The sequence below is a fragment of the Mus pahari genome, chromosome 10 (genome assembly GCF_900095145.1).
Source record: "Mus pahari chromosome 10, PAHARI_EIJ_v1.1, whole genome shotgun sequence".
Lineage (NCBI taxonomy): Eukaryota > Metazoa > Chordata > Mammalia > Rodentia > Muridae > Mus > Mus pahari.
The window spans coordinates 21,458,368-21,484,838 of record NC_034599.1 but is presented as its reverse complement, the minus strand read 5'-3'; positions in this window follow the sequence as shown (position 1 = coordinate 21,484,838).

Genomic DNA, 26,471 nt, shown 5'->3' with positions numbered 1-26,471 from the left:
TGGCATCTTTGGCAAAAATAGTGTGTGTGTGTGTGTGTGTGTGTGTGTGTGTGTGTGTAAGAAAAGATGGGGGCTGGGCGTGGTGGCACACACCTTTAATCCCAGCACTTGGGAGGCAGAGGCAGGCGGATTTCTGAGTTTGAGGCCAGCCTGGCAGCCTGGTCTACAAAGTGAGTTCCTGGATAGCCAGGGCTATACAGAGAAACCCTGTCTCGAAAAACCAAAAGAGAGAGAGAGAGAGAGAGAGAGAGAGAGAGAGAGAGAGACTACGATGAGAAAACGTAGTCTAAATTGCATGGGCTCCATGACAAGAGAGGATATGGGGAGAAGTAGGTTTAACATAAGACAAAGATCAAACTAAAGAAACCTGGAAACCCTGTCCCATCAAGGCTTCAAGTAACAGATCACACCTGAAAAAAGCCGGTCAAATACAAACTAGAAAGGAGCGTGCTAAGTAAACAAATTCTAAGGATGAAGTGGACCAGCACTGTTAAGCCTTTCCACAGCTTTCTAGCCCACTCCTATTCTCAAAAGTGCTTTCCTCATTCTTACTAATGTGTGTCTTAGTCAGGGTTTCTATTGCTGTGATGAAACACCATGACCAAAAAGCAATGTGGCTCCCCAAAGGGCTTATTTGGCTTGTACTTCCCCACTGTAGTCAGTCTATTATTGAAGGATGCTAGGACAGGAAGTCAAACAGGGCAGGAAATTGGGAGCAAGTGCTGATTCAGGGCCAGGAAGGTGTGCTTCTTACCAACTTGCTAGCCATGGCTTGTTCAGTCTGGTTTCTTATAGACCCCACGGCTATCAATGCAGGGATGGCGCCATCCACAATGGGTTGGCCTTCCCATGGCAATCACTAATTAAGAAAATGTCCTATAGGTCTTCCTATAGCCAGATCTTATTGAGGCATTTTCTCAACTAACACTCCCTCCCCCTTCAGTGACTTTAGCTGGTACCAATTTAACATAAAACTAGTCAGCACATTGTGTCTTTTTCTATTGTTCTACTGTGTCTCTGATATAATTTTTTTCTTCTGTAACGACAAAACTTGGAAATCTCAGCCTTGCATTTGAGATTCTGATCTGTACCGATAACACTGGCTCTCTACTTTTCATTACTTCTGAGCTTGTGTAGAGGAGGGGAGACAAGAGCTCTGACCTCATAGCATCCCTGTCCCCAATGTCAGGGTGTAAAGGACTTAACATTTCAGCCCTCAGCTGCAGTCACCAGGGTCCCAGCTTTGGGAAAGCTCTGCTGCCATGTGTTAGATGTTTGCCAGGCACCGTGTTTGTATTGTGTGCACTTGTTCCTAGAAGAACCATTGGTAGAAAACAGGGGTTGTTGGCTCTTCTCTAGAATCAAGAAAATGGGAAATGACTAAGTAACCTGACAGGAGCTGAACAGTCTAGAGTCAAACCCAGGTCTGTATTATGTGACATCCATCAGAACCTTGCAAAACGTCTGTGTTTATATTAAAAATAGATAAGTGAGTGAAAAAATGATGAGGGGAAGATACTCGGAATAGAGGATTCCAGTCTTTCATTCTTTTTTTTTTTAAAGATGACAAGTCCAAAAGAATGAGTTTACTTAGCTCTCTCTCTCTCTCTCTCTCTCTCTCTCTCTCTCTCTCTCTCTCTCTCTCTCAGATATTTTCCTTGTTTACATTTTAAATGTTATCTCTTTTCCTGGTCTCCCTCCAAAAACCTCCTCCCCTTATCTCTTCCCCTACTCCCACTTCCTGCCCTGGCATTCCCCTATACTGGGGCATACAGCCTTCACAGGAACAAGGGCCTCTCCTCCCATTGATGACCGACTAGGCCATCCTCTGCTGCGTATGTAGCTGGAGCCACGAGTGCCTGACAAATACAGAAGTGGATGCTCACAGCCATCCATTGGACTGAACACAAGGTCCCCAATGAAGGAGCTAGAAAAACACCAACCGGTGTTTCATTCTTAAGATAGCCGACTCTCTATCCCTGGCTGAGGAAGTTCATTGCTGACTGACAGGTACTGGGACTCAGGATCATGACCCTTGGACCCGAGTCTCTCATGTAAGGCTTCATTCCTCTTCTGTGGCTCTTTTCTATGTGGCTATTCTGGTTTTGGAAGGTTGGAGTCAGTCTGTCGCATCTCTGTTTGTAGAAGTCATAGATTTTTGCTTTCTAGAAGCTTCTCTAGTGCCTAGATTCAGTTAAAATATCTCTGGACCTATCATGGTCAGGTTTCTATTCCTTGTCTAGCGATGTGCCTATCCTAGAGTGAAGATATTTATATAAATATTCGTATCACAGGGGGCACATATAGTTAGAACAGGTGAATCCATAGAGCATTCAGAGACTTTATTTAATGTGTTGTATAGCCATCATATTTATCTAGAGAAAAGAAAGGGTAAGGGGGTGAGGAAAACACACACTTACCGTCATGTAGACAGGAAATGTTTTTCCACCAACCCTGTAAAAGCATGCAAATATACTGTGTTTCTTCATGCAACCATCAGCAGCATCTCTGTCACAACAAGGACCAATGGATCTGGTTCCCACCACATAGAGCTCTGGACAGGAACCTTACTAGTGCTCTGCTGTAGCTTTTCTGTGACTCTTAGTTGGACTCATTTCCCATGGCATTCAACCACTACCAGAATGTGAGAAGGAGGAGAAGAGCAGGTCTCAAGTCAGGTGAGAAAATTATCTGTTACTACAGACAGATGGTGTCATGTGGCAAATTACCTCCAAATGCAGTGACAGAAAGCTACCACCTAGCTAGTAAATGCCATGGTTTCTTTAGCCAAGCATTTAGGAAGTGTGTCCCTAGGTACATGCGCTGATCATGACAGTCTAAAAACAAGTTGTGTGGAAAATTTCAACTGGACAGTAGGTTGGCATGGAGGATACGAGTGCCTCCAATCATGTCTTGGGCATCTTGTGGAAGGAAAAAAAGCAGAGCTTATAAGGAATTTTCATCAGGAAACTACATATGGGCTTTTCATGTGTTGTGGCTCTCAGAAATAACAACTGTGATCCTGCAACAAATATTTGGAGATGCAATGTTGTCACAGAGAGACAGTGAGATGAGTAGAGAAATATGACCATGGCTGTCTCTAGCACATTTACAAGTTAGCATCTCTTTAGAGTCTGTGAGAGGGGTTATTCACTATGGAAATATAGTGGGAAAACTCAGCTCTTTCTAACTTCATCTCGCTTGACCTTTTTGAAAGAGTAACTGGAGAGAAACACTAGGATGATGGCAACCACATAGTTAAGACTTTGTGCCAGCAACTGGTCCTTTGTTTCTAAAATGTGCTGCTGTATGCAAGATCCAAAAGGCCATGACTAGGCAAAGAAAAAAGAACTGTCTTGGCTAACATTTCATATTCTAAGATTCAAGAAAAGTACTGAGTGTTTGCCATGTGCAAATCAGCTTGTGAGACACTTGAAAAATATAACCAAGTCCTTGCCTAAGGATTCTGACATTCTAGTGAGGTGGGTGGCAAGGGACAGATAATAAAATTGTTGCTGTGAATCTAAATCATGCTTTTGTTCAGATATCTGAACTCCATACTAAGCTCTAACTAGAGGAATTGTTCTTCAATTTGTATCTGTTTCATATATCAATAAGTTCAGGTATTTTTAGGAAGACTCACCAGTTTACCTAAGGTTGTTGTCACATGCATGATATCAACACCTATGTCATGATCATGTCCACAACTATGTGTTTTCCTGCCTTCTGAAAGGGAGCAAATGAAGTTGGTGACTTATTTCCTATGAGTTCTTGCTCAACACCATCTTCTGTGATGGATAAAATATCTATTCATAGAATGTAGACACAGTTGTAGCAACTGTGACTACAAGAAAGGCTCTGCACACTGTAAAAAATCAGTTAAGAAGAACGTCCATATACCGGAAGGCATTATCTTATCTTGGAAGAAAGTATTTCTAGCTCTAGTAAGGATGGTTTAATCTAAAGAAACATTCCTCCTGAGAGAAATGAGACTTTAAATGAAGATATGCTACCATGGGGCCTCTAGAAAGAAACAAGAGTGCACCCAAGGGGCAGAGCACCTTTAGGATTAGTACGGGGAGCACTGCAGTTCCCTGAGGACACATGCAATGACTAGGGATTGGAACTGGAGAGAAGCCAGGGTGGAGGACACAGCAAGAGGTTTTGCACATGCCGGAGACATACGTACAAATCCTCCTCTAGATTTGATTGAATCTCTGCAAAATGCTAGAAAATCTATGATTCTCTAGTTACGGAAACAAAAATAGACTTTTATTCTCACTTTTCTTGGAGATTTGCCCATTACCACCAAAGTTTGGGGAGGCAAATCTAGCCCAGTTCCCTTTGGGAGATAGGTTTCATTACCAAGCATGGAGAGACAATAGTGTTGATAGTTTCAAAGCACATAAAGCTTCCAGCTCAGAGATCATGTCAGCAGAAGGAATCCTCACAAAAGATGAAAATCCCTCCAGAATGCCCCTCTGGCTGTGACTTCATTGGCTCACAGAGAACCTGACTTGACTGCATTTAAATGCTTGCATAAATTCAATGTGGCTTCTGACTAGGGCAGGTTACTTCAGTCACACATGTGTTGATTTTCTTCTCTTCTGTGGTGATTTGAAGGAGACATGCTCCCCTCTAGGTTCATTTTTTTTAATCACATGGTTCCCAGTTGGTGGCACTGTTTGGGAAGGTTATAATATTTTTACAGCAAGGAGCATTGCTGGAGGAAGTATGTCATTGGGGAAAGCTTTCAAAATTTGTAGTCTTGCCCCAATTCCAATTTGTTATTTCTGGTATCTGGCGTGCCAACAAAATGTGATCAGCCAGCTTCCTGCCCTGGCCACCTGCTGCCATGCCATCCCACCATCTGGAACTGTAAGCAAAAATAAACTTTCCTCCTTAAGTTGTTCTTCATCGTGGCATTTTTAACATAGCAACAGAAAAGCAACTAATAAAGCCTTTCAAAGCAGTGCTCAGGATGTCAGACTTCAAAAGGGCAACATTCACTATGATCTCGGGGGCAAGACTGATGTGTTTTCCTATGTGACTCATAATTTTTAGAACAGTTGGATTCCTTGAATACTCTCTGCTGGTCCAAAATTTCTTGAAGGCCGTAACTGGGGGTCTCTTTTCCAGAGAAGAGAGGTTAGGTGTTGGGGATGGGTAGGTTAGGAGAAGAATGGAGAAAATACTGTTACAGGGAGAAGATGGTCTTGAACACAATAAAGAGAAAGGCAGGAATTAAGAGGTCTAAGAAAGGAAAGGTAAAATGGAAAGATGGAGTGTGTGCATGCGTGTGTGTGTGTATGTGTATGTGTGTGTGTGTGTGTGTGTGTGTGTGTGTGTGTGTGTGTGTGTGTTCATTGGCCTAGAGGAGCAGCAACAGCCTCATATGAAAGAAAGCTGTTTTTGAGTGTGTTTTCCAAAGCAATAGCACCAAGATATCTGTAGCAGATAGGGACAAAGGTTGCCCCACAGATAGGTGTCTCCAGTTCCAGTGTGTTCTTGGTTGCTTTGTTATTTCCAGAGAAGGCCATTATGTGAGTCTGCAGAGTGATGAGTGGGTATCTTCAAATGTGCAGCTGCCTCCTTCGGGGCAGCTGAGTACAGAAGCTCAGGGAGATGGTGTTAGGGGACTAGATCCGCATCACTTCTGTAGCTGCAGCAAGTCTGCTCCTTTCCCAACAACTCAGGATCAGTGCTAGAATCACAGAGTCCTGAACTGTGGGATAGAAGGAATCCCAGAGTCAATTCCTGATGGATTAGGAATCAGATTTGAATTTAAATCTAATTCCAATTTCCTTCCAGTGGGTCATGTCACCTCTCAGCCTCTGACCATCTTAGTTTTTCAGCCTATAAAGTGGCAGTCCTTCCTACTTGACAGGGTCACTATGAGCACTCAAGCCATGTGTGTCTCTAGCCACAGGCTCTTATTATTGCTGTTTATGAAGAACCTAATGACTATGAGGTTGCAAGTTAAATGGGAGAAGTTCCAGCCATATCCTTGTTCACATGCAGTACCAGACACATAGCTTGATTGTAATTCAGCCATCATTCCTTTAGTTCAACAGGAGACCCAGGGGTTGGAGAGATGCTGCTGCTCAGGGAGAGGTTCTGGGGTCAGGAAAGAGTTCTATGGAGGCCTGTGGTGACTCACACAATTTACCCCACAGAATCTGCAGCATTCCATGGACCCAGACAAGGACCTGCAGGCATGGCTTTATTGCTTCAGAAGTGATGGAACCTTAATAGCCCAGTGCCTCAAAAAAACAAAAAAAAACAAAAAACCCAACTTATTTACTCATTCATGAACAACCACAGCCAGCAGCTCCTGACCGCCTATGAGCTAGTTCTCACCTCTGCTGTACTTCTCCCTGCTAAGAATGCTGCATTAGAAATGCATATCAAAATGACCCGAGATATCTTACATCTGTCAGAATGGCTATGATAAAAACTCAAGTGATAGCACATGCTGCTGAGGATATAGAGCAAGGGGCACACTCCTCCGCTGGTGGGTGTGCAAACTTGTACAACCACTCTAGAAATCAATTTGGTGGTTTCTTGGAAAAGTGGAAATAGTCTACCTCAAGATCCAGCTATACAACTTCTAGGCATATACCCAAAATACACCCCACTATATCACAGGGACACTTAGGTATGTTCTTATCAGCTTTATTCAAAATAGCCAGAAGCTGGAAACAACTGAAGGATGAAGAAAATGTGGTATATCCACACACTGGAATACCTTTCAGCAATTAAAAACCAAGACATCATGAATTTTGCAGGCAAACAGATGGAACTTGAGAATATTATTCTGAGTAAGGGAACCCAAAGACATGTATGGTATTACTCACTTATAAGTGGACATTAGCCATAAGTACAGGACAACCATGCTACAATCCAAAGACCCAAAGAAACTGGTTAATAAGGAGGCCCCAAGGGAGGATATGTGATACTCACTCAGAAGAAGAAACTAAATAATCATCGGGGGTGGACAGAAAGAGGAAACTGGGTTGGAGAGGGAATGAGGAGGGGAACTGGCATGGGTATGGAGATTAGGTGTGAGGAGAGGGCTAGGAATGAGAATGGAAATCAGCAGGAGGCATCTCTTGTTATTAGCTGGAAACATGGGACTAGACAGGATATGGGGAGTCTATAAGGGTGACGCTAAGCTGAGGTTCCTACACAAAGGGGTATTTGAAGATGTAGCCTCTTCCTATAGCCAGTCAGGGCTTCCAGAGGAGGGAGGGGTGACGTGGAAATTTCTGGTTTCTTTAACAACTCAGTTGTGTCCTGTCATGTTTTTCTGGAAACTGTCTTGTGAGGGGGCATGTGATGGCTTTCGGAAAACAGACATTTGAGAGGGCACATGATGTTTAGAAAGAGTATAAATGGAACCTCACAAACAGTGAGAAGATGCTGTTGTATTAAGCCATGCAACACTTCTCTGGCCTTCACTTCATAGAGAGAAATGTGCCAAAGAACTTCTCATGGTATTCTAGCCATGTGCCCTGACTCGTACAGATTCTGTAGAGCCTTCCTGCTTCTTCTTGGATGGTGCCACTGTTACTGATGTTTGTTTGGTATTTGCTATTGACCTTGACTGCTGGTGTTCTGACAATGAAGAATGCCCACAAGAACTAGTGCTAAATAGGTCCACAACTCCCTTTTCCTAATAACCTTTTGTTTTATCTCTGGTTGATGTGTTAGAAGGAAGATTTAAGCATTTAAGAACCCTTAACAAAATAGGTTTTGGTAAATCTAAGCCCAAAGAGGGGGACATTAATTCACCCACAAATTCTTCAACCCCAAAGTTGTCTTACCTACAAGATATTCTGGGATAAAAATGGAGCAGAGATTGAGGGACCGGACAACCAATGACTGCCCCAATTTGAGACCATTCCGCTGTGAGAGGGCCAGTCCCTGATACTATTAATGATACTTTGCCATGTTTTCACATAGGATCCTAGCATAGCTGTCTCCTGAGAGGCTTCATTCAACAACAGATGGAGGCAGATGCAGAGACTCACAATCAAACATCAGGTAGAGCCCCGGAGTCTTGTGAAACAGTGGGATATAGAAGTAAACAAGACAGAATGGTCAAGGACACCACAAGGGGAACCACAGTCCACTAACCTGGGACCACAGGCTCTCACAGAGCCCGAGCCACCAACCAGGAAGCATTCAGGAGCTGGACCTAGACCTCCTACACATTTGTAGCATATGTAAAGCTTAGCCTTCATGTGGGTCCCCTAACCAGTGGTTGTCTCAATCTCTGTTCTCTGCCACTAGATCCCTACCTGGACTGCCTGGTTGGGCTTCAGCTGGTTGGGAAAGGACAGGACTAGTCATGCTGAGCAAAGTGTTTCAGGGTTGGGTAATACCCAGGGAACTTTCCCTTCTTTGAGGAGAAGGGGAGTGGGCAAAAGGGGAGGAATTCGTAAGGGTGGGACTACAAAGAGAGGTGGGAGAGGGCTGTGGTAGAGATGTGAGGTGAATAAAAATGAATTATTTTAAAAATAAAAATAAATAAAGATTCAAGCTTGGAAAGGAAGGAAGAAGCCTTAGGATGGTAAGACTTAGCTCTCTTCTCCTGAGAATCTCCTGCGTCAGATAATTTTCCACCCTTAGTGTGAACCTGTGAGCGAACATCACGCTCATTTCTGAGAAGTATGAGCTTACTTAACTCACTGCAACTTCAGGACAGTTGTTTCTCGTAGGTACGTGGAGCACAAACCAACAAGACCTCTGAGATTAACAAAGGTTAATAGAAGTGGGGTGCCAGTGAGTCTTAACAGACTAGTTTCAGGATCTAGGGTCCTGAACATCACTAGGGTCATCTTTGCCCACAGTTAAGATACTTTTAATTTTAAAGTACTTTGTATTTTAAAAGATACTGGATATTTTAAAGGGATTAAACTTTTAATATGTAAAGGCTGTGGGACTTTTAAAGTTATTTAAGATCTTGGGGATGAATAAGAACTAAGGGTTAGGGCTTAGTGATGTGTTTGTGTGTCAAGTTGACAAGGTTAAGCAATTGTACTGGTTAGTTTTGTGTCAACTTGACACAGCTGGAGTTATCTCAGAGAAAGGAGCTTCAGATGGGGAAATACCTCCATGAGATCCAGCTGTAAGGCATTTTCTTAATTAGTGATCAAGGGGGGAGGCCCCTTGTGGGTGGTGCCATCTCTGGGCTGGTAGTCTTGGTTCTATAAGAGAACAGGCTGAGCAAGCCAGGGGAAGCAAGCCAGCAAAGAACATCCCTCCATGGCTTCTGCATCGGCTCCTGCTTTTTGACCTGCTTGAGTTCCAGTCCTTCATCCTTTGGTGATCAACTGCAGTATGGAAATGTAAGCCAAATAAACCCTTTCCTCCCCAACTTGCTTCTTGGTCATGATGTTTGTGCAGGAATAGAAACCCTGACTAAGACAAGACATAATGCAGGAGTATTACTTACTGGTTTGCTCCTCATACTTTACTCAGTTTGATTTCTTACAACACTCAGGACCACATGCCTAGGAGTCATACCTCCCAGAGGGAGCTGGGCCCTCCAACATCAATCAATCATCAATCAGAAATCAAGGTTCTGTCATTCAAAATGACTCTAGCTTCTATCAAGTTGATATAAAACTAGACAGCAAAGCATCTAACCAAATGATGGATAAACACTTGGATGGTAAGGGAATAAAGAGTAGAGGAACACTTGCTCACACTGGAAAACGTCTAAGATTCTTTCCAAGTAGACAAGGGTCATCATAACAAACATAAGATAATATCTTATTAAATGGAATTCTGATCAACAGGTTAATATATATTATCTTCATAAATAAGACCAGGTGGGATAAGAATTACTATTAGAGCCTTCCTATTGTCTCTTAGGACTCAAAAAGTATGCCTATTATTATCTGGAACAAGTTATTTTTGAATTTATTGGAATTCAAAGTAACTAAATCACTCAGCCATTCTAAGGCTAGGACTGGCTTCTTTTTTGGTCTTTATTATAGAAACTTTTGCTTTAAATTACTTGAAATATGATTAGCTAGCTAATCAAAGCTATTTAGTGAATGTTCCCCTACCAGAGCTGGTTAGTGTACAAAGTATTTTATCTCCCTCTCTTTTGTTCTTTCTTTCTTTCTTTCTTTCTTTCTTTCTTTCTTTCTTTCTTTCTTTCTTTCTTTCTNTCTTTCTTTCTCTCTCTCTCTCTCTCTCTCTCTCTCTCTCTCTCTCTCTCTCTCTCTTTACTAGAGATTGAACCTTTTACTCTTTATTTTGAGACAGTCTCACCAAGTTGGTCAGGCTGACCTTAAACATGAAATTTTCCTGCCCAGTTTCTCCAGCAGATAGGATTATATCTAGTAGACAGGTCCGTGTCACAAAATTATGTGGAATCTCTTGACTATATTATGTTTTTTAATTTTTTATTTATTGTTTTAACCAAACTTGAGTTTTTTTTTTCAAGAAGTGCACAAGGGTCAGTGCCCGAGCCGGAAAGCTGCACCCCTGCCTTCCACACACCACCTGCATAAGGATGGGTTGGAGAGACGAGGGGCCCGCTGGCAGAACGAGAAGAGCAGTCACTATTCGCAATGAATGACCATTCGTCATGAATGTCCGTCCCTCGCCTGGCGCGGCTTAGGCCCCGGCCCGAAGACAACTCAGGAGCACCACATCAATCACCATACTTGATTTTATGTATAGCAATAAAATGTACACTTTAAATAACACTATTCTATAATAGCTTATTATAATTTAATAGAAGAAGAAAGGAAAAACTTTCAGGTCACAACAACCTTTCCTCTAGAAAATAAAATTAAAAATACTTTTTAAAAATGGGTCAATATGATTAATATATTCAGCAACTGGTAGAAAGTATGTAGTTCCTAATCAATGAAATTTAAAATGAAAGTCCAGATTTTTCAATCAATGTCTTAAAGGAATAAAGGATTCTTTTGTTATGAATTAAATCATTATCTCTTTTTCAACAAACAGGAAACTAAGTTCACATATTATTATTATTACTATTGTTACTATGTTATTAATACTTATTTCTCTCTCTCTCTCTCTCTCTCTCTCTCTCTCTCTCTCTCTCTCTCTCTCTCTCTCTCTCTGTGTGTGTGTGTGTGCAGGTATGATGTGGGAGTGTGTGCATGCCACAGCATAGGTGTGAAGCTCAGAGGACAACAATGTGAAGTGAGATTTCTCATTCCACCTTTTTATGGGTTCTGGGGATTAGACTCAGGTTGTTAGGCAAGTGCCTTTCCTACCTGAGTAATCTTGTTGCCTCTCTGGGCAAGATTTCCTAATTAATTAGACTGTAATCTTGTACTCTTAAAATACTGTTCCAAAATTACTCTTGCTATAGCATTCTTTCTCTCATATTATGTATCTAGCTTTAACACCTAGCGTTTGAAAGCAGAAGAGAGGGGAAACACCAAGTGTGGGGTTAGCAGATGGCAATGGGCGATGGATAATATCAAAGTACATGGTATCTGTGAATGAGAAAATCAAAAGCAGATTTGCCATTGTATACAATGAATTGATGCTAAAACATCTTTGTATTTATAAATGATTTTCCCTTCCATTTTTCCTTCCTTCCTTCCTTCCTTCTCTTTCTTTACTTTTTAAAATAACACTTTCCTGTGTTTAATGAGTGTTAGGCCTTAGATCCCCTGGGTAGGTATATGGACCAGGGTGCAGATTTCCTATCAGCTTCTGTGGATGCAGCTAAGCATGTCGTACATTTTACTCTGGCTCATTAGAAGATGTTCTTTCTTTCCATCTTCTATCTCTATATTCCAGGAACCCTGATTGATTATCACTGGACCTCGGTGGTTTCCACTGTACTTGTATTATAATTATATACTTGGGATGAAGAGATGGCTGAATAGTTAAGAGTGCTGCTCTTCCAGAGAACCCAAGTTGAGTTTCTGGAACCCAAGTCAGGAAGCTCACAAACACCTGAACTCCTTCTCTAAGGGATCGCACATAATTTTTTCTTATATTCATATGGGTGTTTTTGTTTGTTTGTTTGCCCCCCTGAGTTTAGCCGAGGGCATTTGTGTGACCGTGGACTTGAAATTATCCAATGGAGCTTAGTGAGCTCCCTGGTGGGTGCACAAGTAAAGATCTTCCTGTCTTAGATTGGTTCAATAACAATAGCTTTGCAGGGAGAAGGAGGATCCTGTGAGCCCTCCTCATATATGACTGATTATTAACAGGCTCAGTCTTGTACAGACCCAGTACAGCTAACCACAGCAGTTGTGAATTTAAGATTGCAATGGTTATGTCTTACCTACAAGATCATGGTTAGGCTAACCTAAATAAAACACTTAGACTAAGAAATAAAATCCCTGTCTTGGGCAGTGATATTGGAAAGTCACTTCTCCTTGCAAACAAGTTCCTGTTGATTGACTTCTAGACTCATCTGTATCTGAATGGCAGATCCCCTTCTCTCTGTTTTCAACTCTCACATTTTTTTTCCTGACCTCTTTTCTGGGACGCTTCCTGAGCCTTATAGTATATAACACAAAGGCTGAACACTCTATAGCCACTTATTCACAACACTCTGAGCAGCCTCGAGTCCCTGCATTCATCTCCATCACTATAAGGAAAGACTTCTTTTTATTAAGGCCAAGGGTAGCATTAGCGTAGGAGTACAGACACTATGCCAATTTAACTAAATGAGCACATTTCCTTCTAGGACCTATGAATTCCTTAACCATGCGCTTTTGGCCGGGTTTACATACCCCAATATTTTGCATGGATTTTCTCCTATGGAAATCTCAAATATAGTTGGAGTATGGTTGGTTAGCCCCATAACAGTTATGACACTACTGTAAAAGTAGGTACATTTTGGCTTTCAGGTTGATACTGGTTCATAGGGCTTTCAGCTGCTTAAGAGTCAGTAACAAACAAAAAAGCCAGTTAGCTTGTGTGTTCTTCCTTTGAGAAAAATCTACAACTGTGTGAGATGCTGTGACTCTCAGAGCTTCATCCTAGAGGAAGAAGAGCAGGACCTGCAGAATGGACACTCACAACTGACTGACATGTCCTGCTCTCTTTACTGCTCATCATTGGGCTGTCTGCTCATCTCCCTAGTCGGTTGTGGTGGCAGTTCAACCATGAGACTGGACAACTCTATATTGAATTACAGTTTTACTGTGCTTTGTCCAACTTTGGCCAGAGATTTATTTCCTTTGGAATCTTTGGGGGTGGACAAACATTTGAAGACACCCAGAGACCACCCAGTCTGTAGATGGCCCATCTACAGCATGAGGGAATAAGGGGTGAAGAGATGGAAGAGAAAGACAAGGGGATAGTTAAAGCACTATGAAGAGAGGTAGATTTGGAGACATGAGAGTGGAGATAAACAGCCTGATGTGAGTAACTACTATGTCATCTGAGGTCATGGTGAATTCCCTGCCCATATTGCCATTAAGGACCATGCCTAGGTCTGTGACCATGCAGAGCAGGGGTCTGCGTTGACAGTTGTGGCCCATATTACCAACAAAGGCCATTCAAATGTTCTGGGTCTGGGACTATGATGATATCTAAGGACTGCACAGAGCTGACCTACCCCATCTATGAATTATTCACACTGCCCTTTATGTGATTACTGCTTGTCAAGTGTATACAGTTTAAAAATAATCAATGTGCCAGATCAGTGTTTTTGGTTGGCCTATCTTCACCCCAGTCCTGGTTGAAAATGCACTTTAGAGGTGTCCTAGTAGGAAAAGAACCTAGGTCTAGAAATAAACATGATAGAGACATTCCACCTGTCCTAACATGCCAAGCTGGTATTTTAGAAGTAACATTCGGGACAAAATCAATCAATCAAACAAACAAACAACAAAAACAAAAACAAAAATCCCTACTCAAAGACATCCTTATTTCAACACTAGGTACTTGTGACGATTATCCTGTATAGTGAGATAGACTTTGACAATGCAATTAAATTAAAGATGTTGAGATGGGAGACTATTCACAAGCAGCAGGCGGTCATGCTTATGTGAGTAGAGGGTGCTTATTATGAAGAGGAAGAAACAAGGACTTGAATGAAATGATTGCTCAAGAGGCTAAGTGAAGTAATTACTAACTGAGGATCGAGAGGAAGGGATATGAGCCAAGGAACTGAGGTAGCTCATTGGAATGAAAAAGACAGGAAGTCCTCCTGTACTTTGGTGATGGATTTGTGGTGTAAGTGAAATAGGTTTGTGGCTCTTACTGCTGCTGCAATAAGCAACTGACATGGAGATGTTGATAAATCTCCCTGAGCTATATAAAAACCACAAAATATTGGAGTTATTTAATAAAGTATTTAGGCTAACCTAAATAAAACACTTAGAGACTAAGAAATAAAATCCCTGTCTTGGGCAGTGATATTGGAAAGTCACTTCCTCTCCTTGCACATAACTTCCTGTTGCTTGGCTTCTAGACGGATCTGTATCTGAATGGCAGCTCCCCATTCTCTCCAGTGCACATATGACCCAACAGACTGTTGGTGGGCATTTTGGCAGCAGTGCCTGACTCAAAACTGATCCTGGGAACAAGCAAGCTGCAAGCTGCCAACACTGAGGCACCCTAATGTTTTAATTGGTACTTATTTTAGACAGTCCATTTAAATGTCCCCAGCTTTTGCCAGATGCACAGGCAAGCTGACCTGACGAGAGAGCCTGACAACGGCAGAGCAATGTGATAATTATAGGGTCCTGCTCTGCCCTGCCTCCGTTCATGTTTTCATGTCACTTAGATTTCACTACAGGAAACCCTTCTCATTTTGTGCTAATCAGCAGCTCCTTGGCCCAGAACCTAGTAGATGATCAATAAATATGTGTTAAGTGAACAAATATCAGAGTCAGACATCTAGTCAAGTCAGTTTGTAGTTGGTAAAGCCCCATAAAGTCTCAAGAACTCCTTTAGAGAACCAGAGACTCGCAAGTTGCATGAGATTCCAGTATATCTCAACAAATGTGACTGGAGAAGATCTGTGAAAAGGAATGAAAAAACATCCCAGACTTTCAGCACCACATCGTTCATTCCAGAGGGGCCAGAAACCCTAGCATGAGTCCATGGTAATGCTAAGTCCTCCAGGCATTGAAATAGAACAGGCCACAAAGTCAGTGTTTCCAGTGTTGCTATTTTCTGCAAGAGATGTGTGAGTGGAGGTTAAGTGGTCATCAGAGTCAAGCAGTGTATGAATTCAGCTTTACTTGACCACAGCCATCTTAAGTATAATCAATGTAAATTGCCAAGAATAACCCTGGATGGCCTTTCCTGAGTAGTTTTCAATATCATATAAATAGACCAAACCACTGGAGTGCCATGTGTAGTTTTGCATCAGGAACTTGACCTAGCTCTTTGGTAGTAATTTAAAATAAGCCAAACACATGGTGGTTGATACAAAATCCCTGTTACACTTACTGCTATAGGTATCTAATCCAAATTGTGGGATTTGATTTGCTATCAAGCTGGACTATGTAGTGTCAGAAAGTCACCAAAAATTTTTTTCACTCTATGCATCCCTGGACCTGTTTGCTCTTTCTTCCTCTCATAGTCTTCAGGGAAATCTTATCCCCTGGGGCTGCTTGTTCCTGAACATGAAATCCAGATTCTTTTCTGTTATATATATACATTCCTCAGTAATGCTCAGCTCTTTTGGATTCTGGTTACTCATATATAGTGTAAAGGTAATAACAATACCTATTTTATTGGGTTGTTCTAAGGCTTAAATCCAACCTAATCATTTAGCATAGAATGTGGCAGCCAGTAATATCTGCCATACCCTCCGCTTGTCCCACTCTAGCATCATCACAACAGCCCCATTCCTTTCTACACAGCCTTAGGTCAGAAGCAAGGGCTGAAGGATACTGGTTGGCATAGTGACTGGTCCTGTAGAATTTGTCCCCATAGAGGTAGATGTCCTGGGAGCCAATGTCCTGGAGATAATCGGTTCATCAGGCATGTGGCTTTCTTTCTCAGGCAGCCTCTCTCTTGTAGTGCGTATATCCTCATCAGACCAGGGAACTAACTCCTCACTTGAGCACAACATTGGCAGTGATGAATCTGAGAAGGACACATACTTTTCTGTAGATTCCTTATACCCCATAGATGCTTTGCCTGTACACTGTATTTGCTCTGGGGTGAGGGTAGGCCTCAACATGCTGGCTCACATCCATGTCACTGAATGTTCAGCCCAGACATTTAAGCCTTTGGAGTAACAGCCACACGTAACAGTCTGGGAATTAACCTCAAGGAAGGAAATGGAGATTATAAGGAAGAACATCTTTCCTGGTGCCTCTCGACCCCTTGGAAAAGAAGCCAAGACCTGAAAGTGTGCTACAGTATTCATTAAGTTCCAACTTGTTCCAGCGTATAAAGCCCCACAAGTTCCATAGGGGCAACAAGAGGAATTAAGCATTCAAACTCCAAAGATGGTCCTTGGCCATCTCTTTGCCCTTGAGCAAGCCTGTGTCATGACACATATGGCTAGTTCTTCAGTGCATGTAATATTTTTTTTTCTCCAGAGGTCTCTAATCAAGGATATGTCTGCTCTTTTCCTTTGGCCCTTACCTCTACCCAGAAGTAACTGCATTGAAATTTACATGCCCTCCTTACCCTCTTTCCCACATCTATTTAACAATGAATTATTCAAAACTTATAATTTTAAAAATGCATTTATCATCTGCTGATTTTGCTTTTAGAGTGAAAGAAAACCTAAGAATAGAGATAATTAAAGAATTAATTTAAAAAATTTACAGAAAGGGTGAAAGCTGCATAGATGGACATTCATTTTATTTTATGTTTTAAATGTCATTCTACACAAAAGAAGGGCTATTTGCTCTTCTTTATGCTGGAGATAGGTGGTACTTGGCTGGCCCAGAATTCTTCCTATTCACTCCATCCCTATGCACATTCATGTTGGGACTGATCCTCTGTAGTCCCTGAGTACTTTCTATTCTGAGCAAATAAAGAAGACTTTTGTTGCTGGAGGAGCTCACAGAACATGCTTGTCCACAAATGACACAAGTTACAAATATGTAAGTGGATAAGCTCTGCAGCAGCAGGCAAACTAGGAACGGCAGAAAAGTCTTGTCTTTAAATCCCTCCTAGGAAATTCTTGATGGGGTAGATTTGTGAAAGAGAGTGTAAGCTATAGATGTAGGAGGAAAAAAATTCTAGAGGATGAAAAGAGACCCTTAATCTTTGAAGAGAGTCTTTATTCAATTGACCAACATTTCTCCAGTTCTACCTTGAGTTTATGTGTTTATCATTGCTGTGATTGTCATGTAAATAAGTCAAGGGGTGTGGCCCATCCTGGGGTAGGGTACTGTGATGGAGGGTCTAACTTGAGTGTCTAAGAATCCAGCAAAACAGACTATCTGGATCAGGAACAATCGTACCAAGAAGTGAAATCTGGGCTGAATATTAATTAAAAAAAAAAAAAAAAGAGTTGACTCCAAGTAGTAGGAGAAGGAATTTCCCTTTTAGGTATCGTGATATTAGAGGCATAGGATTGTAAGGAGAGGCTGTGAATTCAAACAAATTGAAGGTGTCAGGAGAATAGCAAAATGATGGCAGAAGTATTGTCAGGGTCCAAAGTGGGAGATAAATGAACCAGGAAAAACAGCAGAGAGCTTTTGAAACAGTATAATCAGTGATATATTTTAGCAGGTCTCATAATGCTGCTGCTGCTGGTGATGGTGGTGGTGGTAGTGGTGGTAATGGTACCTAATGGTTTTGTTTCCTTTCAGCTCCAAGCTATGCCTTCTGGAACCACTCCATTATGCAGTGTAGAGAGAGGCAGGGTGATGCAGTGGAGGTAAATGATCAGGAGTTGCTAGCCTGTGAGGGATATTTTACAGGGCTCTGACCACTGAAAGGAGATTTAGGAGTAGATATAGAGTACTAGAGCTGAATATTCAGTTGTGGTGTAAATCACTGTATTTGATATCATAACAGAAAGAAAGCATGTGAGAAAGAAAGAGAACTGTTGGATATATTGCCTCTAGGAGGGGGCACTCCAGGACAAGATTGATCTATTCTAGATATGGTTCATCTGGGTATCTGAACAATCCCATGGAAGTTAGACGGAGAATCTGGGGTTGTTCTTCAATCTACAGAGGTGAAGCAAACTGGCAGAGTTGTGGTAGCACCATGAGGTTCATGGTAGAGAAGTATATAAAAGCCCTTGCTTTTGCTTGCCTTCACTAGTAAAACTGACTGTTGCCCTAACCACTCTGGAAATCAGTCTGGTTGTTCCTCAGAAAACTGGACATAGTTCTACCAGAAGATCCAGCAATACCACTCCTGGGCATATACCCAGAAGATGCTCCAACAGGTAATAAGGACACATGCTCCACTATGTTCATAGCAGCCTTATTTATAATAGCCAGAAGCTGGAAAGAACCCAGATGTCCCTCAATAGAGGAACGGATACAGAACATNTGGTACATTTACACAATGGAGTACTACTCAGCTATTAAAAACAATGAGTTTATGAAATTCTTAGACAAATGGATGGATCTGGAGGATATCATCTTGAGTGAGGTAACCCAGTCACAAAAGAACACACATGATATGCACTCACTGATAAGTGGATATTAGCCCAGAATCTCAGAACCCTTCTTAGAAGGGGAAACAAAATACCTATGGAAGGAGTTACAGAAACAAAGTTCAGAGCAGAGTCTGAAGGAACGACTATCCAGAGACTGCCCCACTTGGGGATCCATCCCATAAACAACCACCAAAACCAGACACTATGGCAGATGCCAACAAGAGCCTGCTGACAGGAGCCTGATATAGCTGTCTCCTGAGGGCCTTTGCCAGTGCCTGGCATATACAGAAGTGGATGCTCACATCATCCATTGGATGGAGCACAATTTCCCCAAAGAAGGAGCTAGAAAAAGTACCCAAGGAACTGAAGGGGTCTGAAGCTCCATAGGAGGAAATCAACTATGGATATGAACTAACCAATATCCCCCGAGATCCTTGGAACTAAACTACCAATCAAAGAATACACATGGTGGGACATGTGGCTCTAGCTGTTTATGTAGCTGAGGATGGCCTAGTCGGTCATCAATCGGAGGAAAGCCCCTAGGACCTGTAAAGGTTCTGTGCCCCAGTATAGGGGAAGGACAGGACTGGGAATAGGAGTGGGTAGGTTGGGGAGCAGGGGAAGGGGGGAGAGGATGGGGTTTTTCGGAGGGGAAATTAGGAAAGGGGATAACATTTGAAATGTAAATAAAGAAAATATCTAATTAAAAAAATTAATAAGTAGAACACACACACAGAAAAAATAGCTCACTCATGTGGATGAGATCCTTGTCAAACTATCATCTTCTCTGTGAAATCCTTCTGTGTAGAGTAACCATGGGGATTTATGTACTCTAATAAAGCTAGTTCCTAGATATTAGAAATGAGTATTGCAGCAACCTGGGGTGTTGGTTGTTGAGTGGTTCATTTAGTCCGCTTAATGGCAGTGAAAAAGTACCTAAGACTGGGCAATTTCAAATCTTCTAGAGGCTGAGATATCAGACTGTGCCTTCTTGCTTGGTCATCCTGTGGTGGGTGGTATCACAGGGTGGAATGGTGGAGGAAGCAAGGAACAGATTATGTCTGTCCTCTTCTTTTGATCAAATAATACCATCATGAGGGCTGTGACTTTATGATTTCTCTAAGTCTTATTGTGCACCCCACCACCAAAGGCTGCCTTTTAAATAGCATCATTATATGACTTTATGAACTTGGGATTTAAGTTTGCAACAGAAGACATTTTAGGACAACCTCGTCCATAAACAGAGCTGTTCTCTTTGACTCTATGTTAATAATCTAAGGCAAGTCACAGCTACACGGTAAACCTCTCCCAACTGCCGACTTCCTTTATAGCAGTTAGCACTAGTCTGCCCCAGTGATGTGAATGGCCACATCAAGCCTGTGTTTCTAGTATCTGTCCCTTACTTGACACACATTGATATGCAGTGCACACTTATAGAAAAAATTAATAGTATAGCCTTCCTTCTCCCAAATTGATCTTTCTGTCCCTCTAGGTCTTGGCTCATGCCATTCCTTCCTCCATTAAGTGTTTCATGCTGCCTTATTTATCTAAAAACCTATTTACTCTTGACAACCAACTCAGATATCAGTTCCTTTTAACCTGTAGGAAGTAGCCTGGTTTCTGAAGACCTCCTGCCCTCGACAATATTTGTTGGGTAAATGACTTCATATTTATCTCTGTAAATGTCAGTTTTACTGGCTTTGGTCCATCTCTTTTGAATTATTTTTGATTCCTTATTTGTGATCCAATCTATTAGTGACCTGTAACAGGCTATGTCACCCTCAATTAAATAAATGTGCACTCTATGGATTCATTCTATGTTTATCTGTTACACAGAACAGGCCTGATAAATGTCATCTGTCATGCGCTTAGGGAAGACAAATGAGATTGACCTGGACAAAATCATGGCCTGGAGATAAATTTGAATCTCTCTTATACCTAACCCCCCCCCCTCTCTCTCTCTCATATTAAATCAGGTTATCATTGTCTCTGTGTCCTTGAGTGAACCATTCACATTGTGTCACCAATTCCATAGCATCACCTCTATTTTCCAGAATCCGACTTAATTTTCCTTCTTCTTAAAATAGCGTCATCCTCACAGAGCATCCAGAAACTTTTCACACATTGATCTCAACAATGGATCCCAAAAGATGAACCGGGATCCAGTCTGAGACCTATTTGTTTGGGTACTTGACTTAATTTTCACATTTTTAGTTGTGGTTTGAGAAAATTGCACGGGATTTTCAGTGCTTCATTTCTTTGTCCATGGAAATGGGAGTAGAATCACCTGCTTGATTGAGTTCTGCAGGTCGGTTGGCATCATGGAGTATCCAGTAATGTGCTGGCTGCATGACCCATGCCTAATCCTTGTTTATCTTCTCCCACTACAAAGGAGGGCATGAGAAGACCTTCTATCTGGCATTTTCTTCTTCTCTGTTGCCTCAAGCCGATTCTTTGACTCTGAACAGATTTGTCCTTATTTTCTCCTTTGCATTAGAAGTGGGATATCATCTCTGTAGGGTTCTTCTTGCTACCACATTGTAGCTCAAAGGCTAATTGGTGTGGTTATTTGAATCTCTCATTGTAGGGATCTATAGGGTCATTCTGTGCAGGTTTTATGAGTGGCATCTCTGGTTGATTGGGTGTATTATACAAGAAGAGTGTGTTCAAGTCACAGGAGGAGATAGAAACTCCAGGTTTCTATGGATTGTGACGTCATACATGAGGTTAGTATGTCTCAGTAAGGTGGCCTGTGAGGGAGAGCTCTTGGTGCCAACCTTGACCTCTTCTGCAGAGATATGTCCTCTGCCTTCTCTTTCTTTCTTTTCTGTGCTCCCCTTCTTCTGCCAATTTTTTTGTCACTCAGTTTTATTTTGAACCCTCTCTAGTCCTCACTTACACCATCCTCATGGCTTCCTTTCCCTCCTTAGCTTGAAGGCCAGCTCTGCCTTTCCTCCCTGCCTTCCTCTGCTTTAACCCTTGGGATCAATTAGGTCAAGCAACTGCTTCTTTTGCATAAGCAGTGCCCTGTGCCATGGAATGCAGCCTGCTAAGCAAAGGAAAGATAGGCTCACTCAGTGTGGGCAAGCTTGCAGTTTCTCTGGCAACCCCAGCTCCTTTCTCCCCACTCCTTGCCCCTGCCCCTCTGGATGCACCCCCTTCCTCCTTTCTGCCTTGTCTGACCTTCATTACACTGTCTCTTCAACTATCATTAGAATTTTATAAAGGAACCCCACCTCGTGTCACAAAGCAGCATCTCTGCTGATCTATTTGCATGGATATAAATACATTTAGTGCAAGTGAAGAGCTGGCTGATGAAATAAATCATGAGAAAATTTACAGGAAAGTCTTGAATCTCATACAAATCATTTAAAATGAATACTAAATCGGTTGCCAGCACACAGCCTGAATGCTTTCCCTCTTTATATATGCCTTTTTAAAAATAAAGTTCTGCAAATTAAGAGACTGAAAAATCGTGCAGTTTTATTTTATTTATTTATTTATTTTTTGTACACACAGAATCTTCTCCACTTCTGCTGTGCCCTTCCAGAAACAAAGGAAGAAACTTAATTTTGTTTAGCCAGCTGATTAATCTGGGAAGGCACAGCAATGGCTCAGAATATATTTAGTTTCTTACACTACAGTTCATGCTGATTCTGAGAAGAGCTGGGTGAGATGCTTGCTAGTTATGCCCTCAGTAGCCAGTGAGGGCTTTCCTGCCTGGATCCTCTCTGGGAGATAGGAAGGTTCAATATTCACTACATAGCTCAGGGGCATCAGGAGGAAGGTGGAGAGAAATTGTGAGAAAATGAGGAACCAGCGTGCCCTGATATTTGTTGAAGGTTAAGCTAAAACAGTAAGTCTGCAGACAGGCAGGGCTGGATAGATTTTCATGGGAAAGTTAAGTAAAGAAAGATGGCAACATCTGATATTCTGTGTCTTTAAATGCCTTCCCCACTGGCTTTCCCCTTCCCCACCATACCTCATAGACACAATGATTCACGAAGCTCACCAAGTCTCTCATCTACACTATTCTAAACTTTCTCTTAAAATGTCTTAAAATGTCCCACCCCATGATCTGATCATTATACATTTCCATTGTGATTCACATTACCTCCATGAAGACATTCATCTAAGTCCTATCTCCAGTTTTCGCTTAATCCTACCCATGACTCAATTACAATACAGCCTGAAGAATCTTCTACAAGTTTGCTCCACACTCCCATAAAATTAATACAACATAGATCATTGATATAAGTATCAAAGCTAAACAAAGCATAATGCAAAAAGGTGTGTGTGTGTGTGTGTGTGTGTGTGCGCGCGTGCGCGCATGCCACTGTGTTTCAATAACAATGAGAACTAATAACCCAGTCAACTGTTTTGTTTTTGTAGAGTTGTGATTGGAATATGTGATGGGGAAAGGCCTTGTAAGGATATTGGGAGCCTTGTGAATCTTGTGCCCTGGCAAGCTTTATGTCAATTTAACACAGTTTGAGTCATCCGAAAAAAGGAAATTTCAAATGAGATATCTCCGTAAGATCCTGCTGGAGGGTGTTTTGTTGATTAGTGATTGACTGGAGGTTCAGTCCATTGTGCATGACACCATCCCTGGGCACATGGTAGTCCTAGGTTCTATGAGAAAGCAGGCTGAGTAAGCCATGAAACTAGCCAGTAAGCAGGATTTTTTCATGGCCTCTATATCAGCTCCTGCCACCAGGTCCCTACCCTGTTTGAGTGTCTATCCTGACTTCTTTCAATGACAATCAGTGATTTGGAAATGTAAGCCAAATAAACACTTTCCTTGCCAAGTTGTTTTGGTCATGGTGCTTCATCACAGAAATAACAAGTATAGCTAGGACAGTCTTAATGAACTTCCTCTTTTCCTTCATAGGGTAATCGTCACAGACATGATCTCAGGACAGTGTCATGTGGACCTTCACAGCTACTCTGCTTCCAGACAGTGATGGTCACATATAGCCTTGAATAAGAAGCAGAAAGTTATGAAATCTTGTGAGGTTTCTTACAGTGGGGTTCCATAGGATTATAATGGAGTAGAAAGATCTCTGTCACTTAGGGGAATAGCCACTGTGACATCTCAATGGACACATTACTTATGTCTTTGTAATGCCTTCTGTGTCAGTAAATATGTTGTTCTGCCAACTGCATAAAATGGAGCACAGGAAGCTAAGCATATTGTACAATGTTCAAAAATAAATGACTCTGCTACCGGTTATACATGTAATATATTTACTACTCATATTTGCAAGTATATCATGTCATATGCTAAAAGCAAGTTTTCTGGAAAACAGTATGCTCATGTAGATAATGTTTATAAAGTCTCTGGTTTGTACCATTTTCTTTTGTGCTTGCTTTAATTTTGTGTTGTTTACATACTGTGGCCCTAAGGCTAATAGATTATTCCATATACAATACATCATACATACATACATACATGCACACACACACACACACACACACACACACACACATACATCTATGTACATATACACTCATACCTACAAGCATAAACCCATACCATATAATGTAGGTGTGTAGTAAGCTGTATAAGTATATTCTATGCTGTTTTCACTGAAGTATTTCCTAGTGCACTTATGTGTTTTCATTGTTGAGCAATTCATGACATAATTAAATTCAACAATTTAACTAGATATATATATATATATATATATATATATATATATATATATATATATATATATACACTAAGAGAAACTATTAAGAAACTATACATCAATTGACAATAAGACACCATCAAAGCACTCGGTATTTAAAAAATATTTTTGAGAAGTAAATAATAAAAAGACAAACAACCCAGTGAAAACTTAGTAAAATACTTAAATAGGCACTTTACTAGCAAGGTGTATTAATTATTAAGAAACAAAACATATACATTATAAAAGACTACTATCAAATTATTCAAGGAATGTGTGAAAATGAACAGAACATCTAATTACAAAATGGATCAATAATCTGAGTAAATTTCTCCAAAGGAAACACACAGATGGAAAACAAGCATGTGAATATTTCTCAACACCAAAAGTTAAAACACAGTGATGAGCTAGGACACAGGCCATGGCTTGAATGTGTCCCTTCCAAGACCAGGTGTTGAGGTGAAATGGCTAGTGTGATAATAAATGGTGGTGACTTTAAGAGGTGACTCAGCCAGAAGGAGTTCTTCCTATGAACAGGATTAAAATTATTGTGAAAGAAGTTTTATGGTTTCTCTCTCTCTCTCTCTCTCTCTCTCTCTCTCCCTCCCTCCCTCCCTCTCATTCCTTTTTTTAAAAAAACTTTATTTATTGATTCTTGGTGAATTTCCCAGCTTGCATCCCAATCTGATATATCTATTTCCTTGTATCTGCCCTTCACCAATGAAACTTCTCCCACAAAAGAAAAGAAAATAATAATTAAAACAACAAATAAAAACAAACAAAACAAAACAAAGAAATAAACCCCAACCTTGTCCTGGAAGCTGTAGTGTGTAACACAGTATACCCTTTTGTCCACACCTATGTTCATTGAAATGAGTCATTGTCTGTGTCAAGGCCTCTGGATTCTGCTATGCTATTAATACTGGTTCCCCACAAGGACTCTGAATATCCTGATATTGCTCTGTGTCATGGAGGTCATACAGCTTTGGATTTGCGGGACTAGTCCTTTCATGCACTTCAGCAGATCCTAGATGGGGTGGATGCTGGGGTGAGTCAACTCCAAGCACTCTGAGCCTGGAATTTAGCTGATCTGTTCAGCCTGTCAGCTCTCCTGTGCCCACATCACCAGCTCTTCAGACGGCCCCAACTAGTTTACCAGTGGCACAGCTGGCAAGGGGTAGGGTCAACTTCCTGCTATTCTGTCCTCTGGGCAAGCTCACACCTCCCTTTATCACCATAGCCAGCTTTACTCTGCTGCCAGGGAAGGGGTGGGGCCCACTTTCCCAAGTGCAGCAGTCAGTAAGGGGCTGTGCCAGCTCTCCTGCTCTCATGGAACCAAGGCTATGTGAGAGTAGGGGAGGGCATCTGTCCCTGGCTCATGCCAGCTCACTGGTAGATGAGTGGCAGGACCAGCTCCGATACACCTTCTGGCTGGCGCAACACAGCACTCCAGCCACCAGGTTCAGCTCTACTGTGCTGTCCAGGCATGGGTCAGGGCCTGCTCCCAGGAATGCTGCAGCCAGGGAGGCATGGGGACAGCTCTGCAGAGTGCTGGGCAGGGCTAAGTCTTCATAGCCCTTGGATATCAACGTGGTCTTAGGTGGCACTCCACACCAGAGACGTCCACATGAACTGTGGTGGTAATATGAGACACAGATATTGACCCAGACCCATGCTGCTCCATGGCTATGGACCTGTACTGACACCTGAGAACATGGTGAAACCCCAGCCCATGCTATCACTAAGGGCCATGTCTGGGTCCATGTGTAATTTTTTTAACTTTCTGTTTCCTACTTGTACTGGCTAGTTTTGTGTCAACTTGACACAGCTGGAGTTATCACAGAGAAAGGAGCTTCAGTTGGGGAAATGCCTCCATGAGATCCAGCTGTAAGGCATTTTCTCAATTAGTGATCAAGGTGGGAAGGTCCCCTTGTGGGTGGTGCTATCTCTGGGCTGGTAGTCTTGGGTTCTATAAGAGAGCAGGCTGAGCAAGTCAGTAGAAGCAAGCCGGTAAAGATCATCCCTCCATGGCCTCTGCATCAGCTCCTGCTTCCTACCCTGCTTGAGTTCCAGTCCTGACTTCCTTGGTGATGAACAGCAGTATGGAAGTGTAAGCCAAATAAACCCTTTCCTCCCTAACTTGCTTCTTGGTCATGATGTTTTGTCCAGGAATAGAAACCCTGACGAAGACACTACTGAATTAGGAGTGATTCCTGTTTTCAGATGTCAGGAGCTGCAAGGCA